Source organism: Bubalus bubalis, chromosome 6 (assembly GCF_019923935.1).
Source record: "Bubalus bubalis isolate 160015118507 breed Murrah chromosome 6, NDDB_SH_1, whole genome shotgun sequence".
NCBI classification, from domain to species: Eukaryota; Metazoa; Chordata; class Mammalia; order Artiodactyla; family Bovidae; genus Bubalus; species Bubalus bubalis.
In genome coordinates this window covers 4,875,643-4,889,513 of record NC_059162.1, presented here as the reverse complement: position 1 = coordinate 4,889,513, position 13,871 = coordinate 4,875,643, and positions in this window count along the sequence as shown.

The window sequence follows — 13,871 nt, the reverse complement described above, 5'->3', positions numbered from 1 at the left end:
AAAGAAAATGTGTTACATATTTACAGTAGAAAAGGAACAAAGTTCTGACACAAGCTATAACATGAATGTACCTTAAAAACACTGTGCTGAGTGAAATAACCCAGACATAAAAGGACAAGTAGTATATAATTCCATTTACATGAAGTATCTAAATAGGTAAATTCATAGAGGCAGAAAGTGGATTAAAAATTACTAGACACTGTGGGGATGGGAGGTTGGAAAGTTAATGGTTACAGAGTTTCTGTTTAGGGAGATGGTCATGATAGTTGTAGGGCACTGTGAATATAATTAATACACTGACATGTGCATTTTTAAATGGTTAAAATGTATACATGTAGCTGATTCACTTTTTTGTACAGCAGAAACTAACCTGGTATTGTAAAGCAACTATACCTCAATTTACAATGGTTAAAATGAAAAAGGTATGTTATATATATTCTGCCACAGTTTAAAAAAGTGAAAAAAGAATTTGGTACTACCACAGAGCCAGCTAACCAAGAAACCCTCAGTATAATTTGGTTTCTTATGAATTAGTCTTCAGAAGTTATCAACCTGTGTTTAATCTAACCTTGCTTTATACAGAATGTTGAAAGTGTCACTTTTTACCACTCACCTAGAATTTTATATCCTGTCAAAATTTCTGCTAACACTGTTCTAGGATTCCAGCCTAGATTGAGGTTAGGTGACCTCCTAGTAGCATGTACTCAACTTTCAGCTGGTTTTTGTTTCCTCAGTTATTTGTGTGCTATTTTGATGTATGTCAGCCATCAACTCGTCCCCACTCATTAAACAGAGTTAAATAAAAGTATGACCATCCATCCACTCTTTTTGGCTTTTCTGCTCCTGTCTTTCCTATTTTTCCACTCACCAAAAGAAGTAAAAATAGGGGAATGAGTATGAAATAAGTTCCCTTGTCAGTGGGACCCTCTATGATTAACTGTTTGGCAATCATAACGTTTCTCTTCTGTTTCACATCAGGCCTTAACATTTCCCTTCCAGCAAGAATTGCAATCTCTTAAGGGTGCTTTAATTCATTAGTAATTTAAATACATAAACACTCACTACCTTAATGCAGAAAAACTCTGCTTCTTGTTACAGAATGTAAGTACAAAAAAAAAAAAAAAAAATACCTCTACCATATAATGTTGCTGCTAAGTCGCTTCAGTCGTGTCCGACTCTGTGCGACCCCATAGACGGAAGCCCACCAGGCTCCCCTGTCCCTGGGATTCTCCAGGCAAGAACACTGGAGTGGGCTGCCACCTCCCTCTCCAATGCAGGAAAGTGAAAAGTGAAAGGGAAGTCGCTCAGTCGTGTCCGACTCCCAGCGACCCCATGGACTACAGCCTACCAGGCTCCTCCATCCAAGGGACTCTCCAGGCAAGAGTACTGGAGTGGGGTGCCATTGCCTTCTCTGCGACATAGTGAGGATACTTAAGTAACACTTATTTTTATTATTATACATAGATCTTTTAAAATATATAAAATAAAAAAAAAATAAATAAATATATAAAATAGAAAATACCAGAAAGTATAAAGAAGAAAATTTAAATCCTCAGAAAAACCTCACTATCCAGAAAATATCAACACTATGTTTGTGTGTTTGTTCATAGTTCTTTTCTGTACACATATTACACACATTAATTAGGATCAGAAAGGACTTTTACCTCATCATAAAAATCATTTATTATATAAAAATTTTTAAAATATAATAAATTAAACAATAACAACATTATTTTATTATCACTTAGATGTAATAATTGTTACATTTTTGCTACTTCTTGATTTTTTGTGTCTATCAATAGAATTTTGATTATAGAACACACAAATATTAATTATCTAATATTAAAAGCAGAATTTTATTTTTGAAAATATGTTGCTGGTATATATACTTCCTTAAATACAGATGTAGCTACAACGATATTATTTTGAAGAGATTCTACACAAGTCACTTAGCAATAGGCATGACTATTTTCTCATGTCATTATATATTCTGCTGAAGCTTAAAAATTTAATATTCATATACAATTTTATGGTCTGTATATATCATAATATAATTATCCTATCTTATGCTATTTAATTGTCCTATCATCTGTTCTGATTATGAGGTACATTTTTAAATAATTTTCTTGTTTAACACTGTATACATGCATGCTGAGTCACTTCAGTCATGTCCCACTCTTTGTGACTCTATGGACTGTAGCCTGCCAGGTTCCTCTGTCCACGGAATTCTCCAGGCAAGAATACTGGAGTGGGTAGCCATGCCCTCCTATAGGGACTCTTCCCAGTCCAGGTATCGAACCCACATCTCTTACATCCCCTTCATTGGCAGGCGGGTTCTGTACTTGTAACACTACCTGGGAAGCTCTAACGCTGGATATATTGGTAATTCAATTCAGTATATTATTTGATGTAAGCAATTGAACTTTCTAATTTTTCCAACTATTCAATATCAACAATCAGGTTATTGGAATGTCTATACATTTTTGAAATGCTAGTTTTGTCGTATACTGATTGTTATATATATTTGACTTGACCTGCTTCTTGCATTCCATTGATTGTTTTATTAGCACTGCACTGTTGAAACTACTTCACAAACATCCCAGTGCCTCTCAATTCAAATAGACTCTTTTGTTTCTTTTTCAGAATAGTTTTGCCAATATTATTTAGTTAAAAAAAAAAACACTTTAAACTCATTTTACTATAGTATGGAAAATTTCCCCAAGAATAACACAAAACACAAAATTTTAGCTCTTTATATGGCTTTGAATAAGATCAGTTCAGTCTCTCAGTCATGTCCAATTCTTTGAAACCCCATGGGCTATATCATACCAGGCCTCCCTATCTATCACCAACTCCCAGAGTTTACTCAAACTCATGTCCATTGAGTTGGTGATGCCATCCAACCATCTCATCCTCTGTCATCCCCTTCTCCATCTTCCCTCAATCTTTCCCAGCATCAGGATCTTTTCAAATGAGTCAACTCTTCACATCAGGTGGCAAAAGTATTGGAGTTTCAGCTTCAGCATCACTCCTTCCAATGAATATTCAGGAATGATTTCCTTTAGGATGGGCTGGTTGGATCTCCTAGCTGTCCAAGAGACTCTTAAGAGTCTTCTCCAACACCACAGTTCAAAAGCATCCATTCTTTGGCACTCAACTTTCTTTATAATCAAAATCTCACATCCATACATGACTATTGGAAAAACCATAGCTTTGACTAAACAGATCTTTGTTAGTAAAGTAATGGCTCTGCTTTTTAATATGCTGTCTAGGTTGGTCATAACTTTTCTTCCAAGAAGCAAGCATCTTTTAATGTCATGGCTGTAGTCACCATCTGCAGTGATTTTGGAGCCCAAAAAAATAAAGTCTGTCACTGTTTCCATTGTTTCCCCATCTATTTGTCATGAAGTGATGGGATCAGATGACATGATCTTGGTTTTCTGAATGTTGAGTTTTAAACCAGCTTTTTCACTCTCCTCTTTCACTTGCATCAAGAGGCTATTTAGTTCTTATTCAGTTTCTGCCATAAGGGTGGTGTCATCTGCATATCTGAAGTTATTGATATTTATCCCAGCAATCTTGATTCCAGCTTGTTCTTCATCCAGTTCAGCGTTTCCCATGATGTACTCTGCATATCAGTTAAATAAGTACGATGACAATACACAGCCTTGACATATTCCTTTCCAGATTTGGAACCAGTCTTGTTCCATGTCCAGTTCTAACCATTGCTTTTTGACATGCATACAGATTTCTCAGGAGGCAGGTCAGGCAGTCTGGTATTCCCATCTCTTTAAGAATTTTCCAGTTTGTTGTGATCCACCCAGTCAAAGTCTTTGGCATAGTCAATAAAGCAGAAGTATATGTTTTTTCTGATGTCTCAGAAGCCCCAGCAAGACAGTAGGAGGGGCGAAATTGCATTTAGAATCAAACACCATACCCGCCAGCGATGCTCAAAGGGCTCAAAATAACCTTGTGCAAACCAGGACCCAGAAACCCCACAGAGACTGAGACAGAACTGTGTTTGACTGTCTCCTGTGGAGGTACGGGTCAGCAGTGGACTGCTGCAAGGGCAGGAGCTCTGCGTGTAGTAGACCTGGGTATGGCATAAGCTGTCTTAGAGGAGGTCGCCATTAACCCCACCACAGAGCTGCCAGAACTTCTACAGGACTGGGAAACAGACTCTTGGCGGGCACAAACAGAACCTTGTGTGCACCAGGACCCAGGAGAAAAGAGCAGTGACCCCACAAGGACTGACCCAGACTTGCCCTTGAGTATCCAGGAGTCCCCAGAAGAGGCGTGGGCAGTGGCCTGCTGCAGGTTTGGGGGGCACTGAGTGCGGCAGTGAACGCATGGCACCTTTTGAAGGAGGTCACCATTATCTTCATTAGCTCCACCATAGTTTGGTCAAACAACAGGGAGGGAGCACAGCCTCGCCCATCAACAGAAAATCGGATTAAAGATTTACTGAGCATGGCCCCGCCCATCAGAACAAACGCAGTTTCCCCTTCAGTCAGTCTCTCCCATCAGGAAGCTTCCATAAGCCTCTTATCCTTCTCCATCAGAGGGCAGACAGAATGAAAACAAGTCACAAAAACCAACCAATCTGATCACATGGACCACAGCCTTGTCTAACTCAATGATACTATGAGCCATGCCATGTAGGGCCACCCAAGATGGATGGGTCATGGTGGAGAGCGCTGACCAAATGTGGTCCACTGGCGAAGGGACTGGCAAACCACTTCACTATTCTTGAGCAAGATATGCAAAACTTAACTTTCCACTTAATGATCTTTAAGAATCTCCTTTCTGTGCTATTCTTTAAACCTATACAATCTCTCTAAGAGATTTTTACCATCTCTTCTGAAAACAACTAAATCAAAAGCCAAAAGAGCATCCCAGTTAATTATGTGCTTATACTGATCACACATGCAAAAAAAAAAAAAAAAAAAAATGATTTTTCTGACATTGGCCTCTACCTATATGAGGATAAGTTTGAACAGATTAGTAAGCAGTGATTCACTTAAGATCCTCAGCTACAATTTCTAACTTTTGGAAGAACAGTGAAGTTTTGTGTACTTAAAGAGTAAAAATGTTTATGATGTAAGTTCCCTGAAACCTGAAGTTTGATTCAGGGCCCACTTAGCATTTTCACCTAAGTTCTTTTGGAACTCCTGCTGCAATGTATCTTTTGCGCGTACCCAGCCAAGAAAAACCAAGCTCTACAAAATACTGCTTTAAGCAAATTAATCTGATAAGAAAGTCACAGAAATAAAAATATAAAAGAAACCTTCACTACTATCATTTACAGGGAGTTTTATATGTGAGTTCTTTACATTGTCTTTGATTCTTTTTGGCTTCTTTTTCAAAAAAGGGCAAATATTTTTACTCTTATATTCAGTGACAGTTTAAATTGATTCTTTTGAATAGATTCTGTTTAAATTGCTAAATTTGTATCTATCAACTTCTCTCCCAATCTTACAATATGGCAACTAAATTTGTGTTAGTTGCCTTCTCTAAGGTATGTGTTTTGCTATATGAACAGTTGATTTTTTTTTTTTAATTTTATTTTATTTTTAAACTTTACATAACTGTATTAGATTTGCCAAATATCAAAATGAATCCGCCACAGGTTTACATGTGTTCCCCATCCTGAACCCTCCTCCCTGAACAGTTGATTTTTGAAAGATGAATTGCGTTTTCAAAATTTCAGAAATCAATAATAGGGCAATAATGCTTGAAGAGTCCTAGAGAGCCCTCTTTTTCATTCAGACTCTACTACCTACCATGTATCCATAATCTCAACCTTTCCCTTCTTCCTCCTTTGACAACAGAAAAAAAAGGTGGGGCGGGGGGGAGGGGACATTTTTTTCATTCAGATCCTTTGTATTTTGCCTGAACATGAAGGAAAGGAGCTTTTTCTAGAGTCTTCAAGTTTGACCCATTTATTCATGTGTCCATTCATCAGATATTTATTGAACATTATACTAATTATCATGCGAAGAACTGAATTGTAAGTTTGATTTGGAATCCTGAAGCATGCTAATATGAAGTCTACAGATTAGGGTCTAAAGGAAAAGCAAAGAAATGAAGATGTATTCACTGTGACAATTTATAGCAAACTTTCTCTAGAATCACTTTTAGTTTTTATCTCTTGACATTCTCATTTGTCTAACTTTCAAAAAGTGAAAATATATTTACTGTTACATGCAGAAAGTATATTTTCTCCTAGCAGTCTCTGCAGTACTCGTCTGCTGAGGTCTGCCTTCTCAATGCACTGCTTCATCTCCTAGACTATTCTCCACCTGCCATCCTGACAAAACAAACTGACTCATCAGGTATAAGATGTCATATTAACAAGAACTAGTTAACAATTAAGCCTTCATGGCATTTGCTAATAGAAACATAAAAAGGCATTCTTCATACAGGAAGAAAAAGACACTATAGGGGAACTTGGATCTAGGTAGGCAGGTAGGAAGGAAGGAAGGAAAGAAAGAAAGGAAGGGAGAAAGAAATGAAGGAAGGAAGGGAGGGAGGGAGGGAAGGAGGAAGGAAGGAAGGAAGGAAGGAAGAAAAGGGACTTCTCTGGTGGTCAGTGGTTAAGATGCTGTGTTTCCAATGCAGGGGGTGCTGGTTCAAACCCCAGTTAGGGAATGAAGATCCCACATGCCACAAAGCCAAAAGAAACTTAAAAAGGAAGAAAAGAAGACAGGAAGGAAAGAAAGAAGGTAGGAAGAAAGAAAAGCTCTGAAATGCCAAATATAAGTTACATATAAAATTCTCTTTTTTAGTCATTTTAAAATTTCCATTAAAAGTCAGTGACTATGTAAAGCAGTATATTCATAGGTCTGTAACATACGTAACAGTAAAATGAATGATTAAAATAACACCAAGGATAGGCGAGTGAGAAGGATGAAATGAAAGTATCCTGTAAGGGTCATATATTATAACTAAGAAAATATCAGCCAAATAGAAAACAAACAGTAAAATGGTATATTTAAGAATATCATATAACAAAGTATAACTAATTATGCTAATTGGAAATGATCTGGACCCCCCACCCAGGCTTCTTCCCAGTCTTACCTTCTCTCTAGCAACTTAATCCCAGAAAAAGAAAGAAAGAAAAAGGAAGAAACATGAACATGACTCGGTGCTGGAGGGAGCCACAGCACACACTGTGAAATAGCTATTTTAATATCTTAACAAAATAAATTGCCACAAGAAAGCTATTTTTAAAAAAAAGAATAGAATGGAAATTCTAAGGCTAAAAAGTAAAATTTAATTAAAACTTATACTTCATTGGTGAGTAAAACAATATTTAATCACAGCAAGAGGAAGGATTGGTGAACTGGGACATACATCAGCTGAAAACATCCAGATCAATACAAAAAAGAAAATGTTAGAAAATTCAGAAGTGAGGAAAAGAAAAATATGTAGTATGGTAGAAAAGTCAAATAAATTCACTTGGAATCCCAGAAAAAGAGAACAGGGCAAATGGGAAATAAACAATATAAAAAGCGATACTGATCAGAAACGATTTATACTGACAAAAGGCAACAAACATTATGTGGGAGAATCTCTGCAAATCTCAAGCAAGAAAAAGAAAATAACATTTAGGACAATCAGAGTAAAATTTCTGGAGGAAAAAGACAAAGAAAATTTTGAAAGTATTAAAAATAAAAGGACACATTACTTTCAAAGGAGCAACATTAAAGACTAAAAATTGACTGTTATAAACAAATATGGGAAACAAGAAAACAGATTGATATCGTTAAGGTGCTAAGAAAAATAACAGCTAGGTTTCTAGGTAACCAAGGCAATGCATGTGGTGTAAATCTGAATCTCTTATTATATCCCCTCAAGAAAATTATCAATAATAACAAAACAATTGTATTATCTCATGAATTAATATAATAAAGAAATTCAGAAGTTCCAAATCACCTGCAAGTAGGAAAATAAACCCCAAACCCTGGTGAGCTTTCTCCCAAGCTGCTGCTGCGCTAAGGCAGGCTCACACATGCGCCTAACAGAGGAGAATGGAAATAACATCAGATCTGAGACTGAAGTAAGTCAGTCTTTATAAAGAGAAAGTCCTCCCTAAGTGTGAAAGCAGTAGGAACTCAAATAAAATTATAGGGAAAAGACTCATAAACTTCATCTGAGACTTGAGAAGCCTGTCCTGAAAGGGTAACACTTTGTACAAGAAGAGGGTGAAAAAGGGAGGAGGTGCTTTGAAGAGTACTTGGTAAATGAGAGAAAAAGAAGAGAAAATAAAAAAATCTCATAAAACAAAATATATCAAGGAATTTAACATTAAAGGACACACACTTCTTTCTTCCAAAACCCATCCCCACAAAGCAAAGACTATCGACAAAGAACTATGTTCTGGACAGTGTTTAGTCACTCAATCGTGTCCAACTCTTTGTGTCCCTATGAAGAGTAGCCGGTCAGGCTCCTCTGTCCATGTGGATTCTCCAGGCAAGAATACTGGAGTGTGTTGCCATTACTTCCTCCAGGGGTTCTTCATAACCCAAGGATTGAATCCAGGTCTCCTGCATTGCAGGCAGATTCTTTACTGTTTGAGCCACCAGAGAAGCCCATAAAGAACTATACTTTACTGTAATAGCAGAAGTGGATGACCTTAAACTTGTTGCTATTGTTCAGTCACTCAATCGTGTCTGACTCTTTGTGACCCTATGGACTGCAGCATGCCAGGCTTCCCTGTCCTTCATCATCTCCAGAAGCTTGCTGAAACTCATGTCCATCGAGTCTGTGATTCCATTCAACCATTTCATCCTCTGCCAGCCCCTTCTCCTCCTGCCTTCAATCTTCTCTAGCATCGGGGTCTTCTCCAATGAAGCAGCTCTTCACATCAGGTGGCCAAAGTATTGGAGTTTCAGCTTTAGCATCGGTCCTTCCAATGAACGAATATTCAGGGTTGATTTCCTTTGGGATTGACTGGTTAGTTCTCCTGGCCGTCCAGGGGACTCTCAAGAGTCTTCTCCAGTACCACAGTTAGAAAGCATCACTTTTTAAATGCCCAGTCATCTTTATGGTCCAACCCTCACATCCATACATGAACACTGGAAAAAACACACATTTGACTATATGGACCTTTGTCAGCAAAGTAATGTCTCTGCTTTTTAATATATTGTCTAGGTTTGTCATAGATTTTCTTCCAAGGAGCAAGCGTCTTTTAATTTCATGGCTGCAGTAACCATCTGCAGGGATTTTGGAACCCAAGAAAATAAAGTCTCTCACTGTTTCCTTTGTTTCCACATCTATTTGTCATGAAGTGATGGAACTGAATGCCGTGATCTTCATTTTTTAAATGTTGAGTTTTCAGCCAGATTTTTCACTCTCCTCTTTCACTTTCATCAAGAGACTCTTCAGTTCCTTTTCACTTTCTGCCATAAGGGTGGTGTCATCTGCACATCTAAGGTTATTGATATTTCTCCTGGCAATCTTGATTTCAGCTTGTGCTTCATACAGCCCAGCATTTTACATGATGTATTCTGCATAAATAAGCAGGGTGACAATATATAGCCTTGAAGTACTCATTTCCCAATTTTGAACTAGTCTGTTGTTCCATTATTGGTTCTAACTGTTGCTTCATGACCTACATACTGATTTCTAGGAAGCAGATAAAGAGATCTGGTATTCCCAACTCTTGAAGAATTTTCCATTTTTTGTGTGATCCACCGTCAAAGACTTTAGGGTAGTCAGTAAACCAGAGGTGGATATTCTTCTGGAATTTCCTTGCTTTTTCTATGAGCAAATGGATGTTGGCAATTTGGTCTCTAGTTCCATTGCCTTTTCTGACCCAGTGTGTACATTTGGAAGTTATCGATTCACATACTGTTGAAGCCTAGCTTGGAAGATTTTGAGGATTACTTTGCTGTCATGTGAATTGAATACAATTCTGCAGTAGTTTGAACATTTTTTGGCATTGCCCTTCTTTGGGATTAGAATGAAAACTGACCTTTTCCAGTCCTGTGGCCACTGATGAGTTTTTTAATTTGCTGGCATATTGAGTGCAGCACTTTAACAGCATCATCTTTTAGGATTTGAAATAGCTCAGCTGAATTCCCATCACCTCCACTAGTTGTGTTCATAGTAATGTTTCCTAAGGCACACTTTGCACTCTAGGATGTCTGGTTCCAGGTGAGTGATCACACCATCGTGGTTATCCGGGTCATTAAGATCTTTTCTGTTTAGTTTTTCTGTGTATTCTTGCCACATCTTCTTAGTATCTTCAGCTTATATTTTAGGTCCATACTGGTTCTGTCCTTTATTGCACCTATCTTTGTTTGAAATTTTCCTTTGTTTTCTCTAATTTACTTGAAGAGCTCTCTAGTCTTTCCCATTCTGTAGTTTTCCTCTATTTCTTTGCATCAGTCACTTAGGAAGACTTTCTTATCTCTCCTTGCTCTTCTTTGGAACTCTACATTCAGATGGGTATATCTTTCCTTTTCTCCTTTGCCTTTCATTCCTCTTCTTTTCTTAGTTATTTGTAAGTCCTCTTCAGACAACCATTTCGCCTTTATGAATTTCTTTTTCTTGGAGATGGTTTTGATCACTATCTCCTGTACAGTGTTACAAACCTCCATGCATAGGTCTTTGGGCACTCTGTCTATCAGACCTTTTCCCTCGAATCTATTTGTCACTTCCACTGTATAATCACATAGGATTTGATTTAGATCATACATGAAAAGCCTAGTGGTTTTCTCTATTTCCTACTTCCTTCAATTTAAGTCTGAATTCTGCAGTAAGGAGTTCATGATCTGAGCCACAGTCAGCTCTCTGTCTTTTTTCTTGTTAACTGTATAGAGCTTCTCCATTTTCAGCTGCAAAGAATATAATCAGTCTGATTTTGGTATTGACCATCTGGTGATGTCCATGTATAGAGTCATCTCTTGTGTTGTTGGAAGAGGGGTTTACTATGACCAGTGCGTTTTCTTGGCAAAACTGTTAACCTTTACCCTGCTTCATTTTGTACTCCAAGGCCAAACTTGCCTGTTACTCCAGGTTCACTTGACTTGTTACTTTTGTTGATTCATGGACTTAACATTCCAGGTTCCTATGCAATGCTGTTCTTTACAGCATTAGACTTTACTTTCAGCACAATACACATTCACAACTTGGCACTGTTTCTGCTTTGGCTCAGCCTTTTCATTCCTTCTGGAGCTATTTCTCTGCTCTTCTCCAGTAGCATACTGAGCACGTACTGTCCTGGGGAGTTCATCTTTCACTGTTATATCTTTTGGCCTTTTTATACAGTTCATGAGGTTCTCAAGGCAAGAATGCTGAAGCAGTTTGCCATACCTTCTCCAGTCGACCATGTTTTGTCAGAAATGTTTTGCCAGACCTTAGACTATGAATCTTATGATACTATCAAACCACCAGTCCTCTCCATGGAAAAATTTATAAAGTCTTCATCTATTGAAAATTAGTACCAAAACAAAACATAAAAGGAGAATAAGAATGATAAGGTAATGAAAACTCCATTCTTCCCCACACACCCCCCACCCCGCCAAAAAAAAAAAAAAGCACAGGAAAGAAAACATTGTGATGGAAAAGGAAATTACACAGCACTCTAAACTGTATTAAAATATCAACACAAGTATTTACAGATATTTTGAAAAATCTTAGAACAGAAATGGAAACATAAAAAGGGAAGGAATGAAGTAAGAGTCAGTTGAATATGGATAAATAGAGAAGTAAAAGATGAAAAAGATAATTTCAGGGAAAAACACTGAAATGATAAACTAATCAAGGGAAAAAAGACAAAACTGAATACATATTAAGGGGCATTGAAGGAGAGAAAGATAGCAACTAGGAAACTAAAAATATTTTGACAGATATCGAAAGAATATGATTCAAATAGGAGGCAACAAAGATTTAGTTCAGTTCAGCTCAGTTCAGTTGCTCAGTTGCATCAGACTCTTTGCAACCCCTTGGGCTGCAGCACACCAGGATTCCCTGTCCATAACAATCTCCTGGAGCTTGCTCAAACTCATGTCTATCGAGTCTGTGATGCCATCCAACCATCTCATCCTCTGTCGGCCCCTTCTCCTCCTGCCTCAATCTTTGTAAACATCAGGGTCTTTTGAAATAAAGCAGTTCTTCGCATCAGGTGGCAAAAGTATTGGAGTTTCAGCTTCAGCATCAGTCCTTCCAATGAATATTCAGGACCGATTTCCTTTAGGATTGACTGGTTTGATCTCCTTGCAGTCCAAGGGACTCTCAAGAGTCTTCTCCAACACCACAGTTCAAAAGCACCAATTCTTCAGTACTCAGCTTCTTTTATGGTCCAACTCTCACATCCATACATGAGTACTGGAAAACCATAGCTTTGACTAGATGTACCTTTATGGGCAATGTCAGCTTTTAATATGCTGTCTAGGTTTGTCATAGGTTTTCTTCCATGGAGCAAGTGCCTTTTAATTTCATGGCTGCAGTCACCATCTGCAGTGATTTTGGAGCCCAAGAAAATAAAGTCTGTTTCCCCATCTATTTGCCATGAAGTGATGGGACTGGATGCCATGATTTTAGTTTTTTTGAATATTGAGTTTTAAGCCAGCTTTTTCATTCTCTTCTTTCACTTTCATCAAGAGGCTCTTCAGTTCCTTTTTGCTTTCTGCCATAAGGGTGGTGTCATCTCCATATCTGAGGTTATTGATATTTCTCCTGGCAATCTTGTTTCCAGCTTATGCTTCATCCAGCCCAGCGTTTCTCATGATGTACTCTGCATATAAGTTAAATAAGTAAGATGACAATATACAGCCTTGATGAAATTCTTTCCCAATTTGGAACCATTCTTTTGTTCCATGTCTGGTTCTAACTGTTGCTTTTTGACTTGCATACAGATTTCTCAGTAAGTAGGTAAAGTGGTCTGGTATTCCCATCTCTTTAAGAATTTTCCACAATTTGTTGTGATCCACACAGTCAAGTAGCTCAGCTGGTGAAGAATCCACCTGCAATGCGGGAGACCTGGATTTGATCCCTGGGTTGGGAAGATCCCCTGGAGAAGGAAAGGGCTACCCACTCCAGTATTCTGGACTGGAGAATTCCATGGACTGTATAGTCCATGGGGTCACAAAGAGTTGGACACAACAGAGCAACTTTCACTTTCACCTAACTGATATGCAGAGAATCTTGCATCCAATACCTGCATGAAACACGTTGTTTCAAGTGTAAACTGAACATTTACCAAAATTGACCATATGTGGAACTATAATGCAAGTCTCAAAAAATGTTAAAGTATTGAAATTATACATAGTGTATTCTCCAGCAACAGTGGAATTAAACTAGAAATAAAAACAAAAGTAACCAGAAAATCCTCATATGTTTGTAAATCAGCTAATATATTCCTACTTAACACATGGGTCAAAATACAAATCCTAAAGGGAATTAAAAAATACTTTAAACTGAATGAAAATAAAAATATAACTAATCAGATTTCATGGGGTGAATTCAGAGCTAAGCTTAAATGCAAATTTAGTAAGTCCTTAAACACATATGTAATGGAGAAAATGCCTTATCTAGGTACCAATCTCAAGGAGCTTGGAGGGAAAAAAAAGGCAAAATTCAGTAAAAAAGCAAAAAAGAGGAAGAACAACACAAGTCAATGAATTTTTTAAGAACAATGGGGAAGAATCAAGAGAAACAACGTTTTTTCTTCCTTTTAAGACTAATAAAAGTGATAAGTGCTTAGCAAGATCAATCAAGAAAAAACAAAAGCAAGGAAAAGTATAAACTACCATTATCAGGAACAAAAAGATAAACATACAATAGGTTCTATAGTTTTTACAGACTTTTAAAAAATAATAAGTGGTTTTTATGAATAACTCCAAGCCAGTAAATTTGAAAAA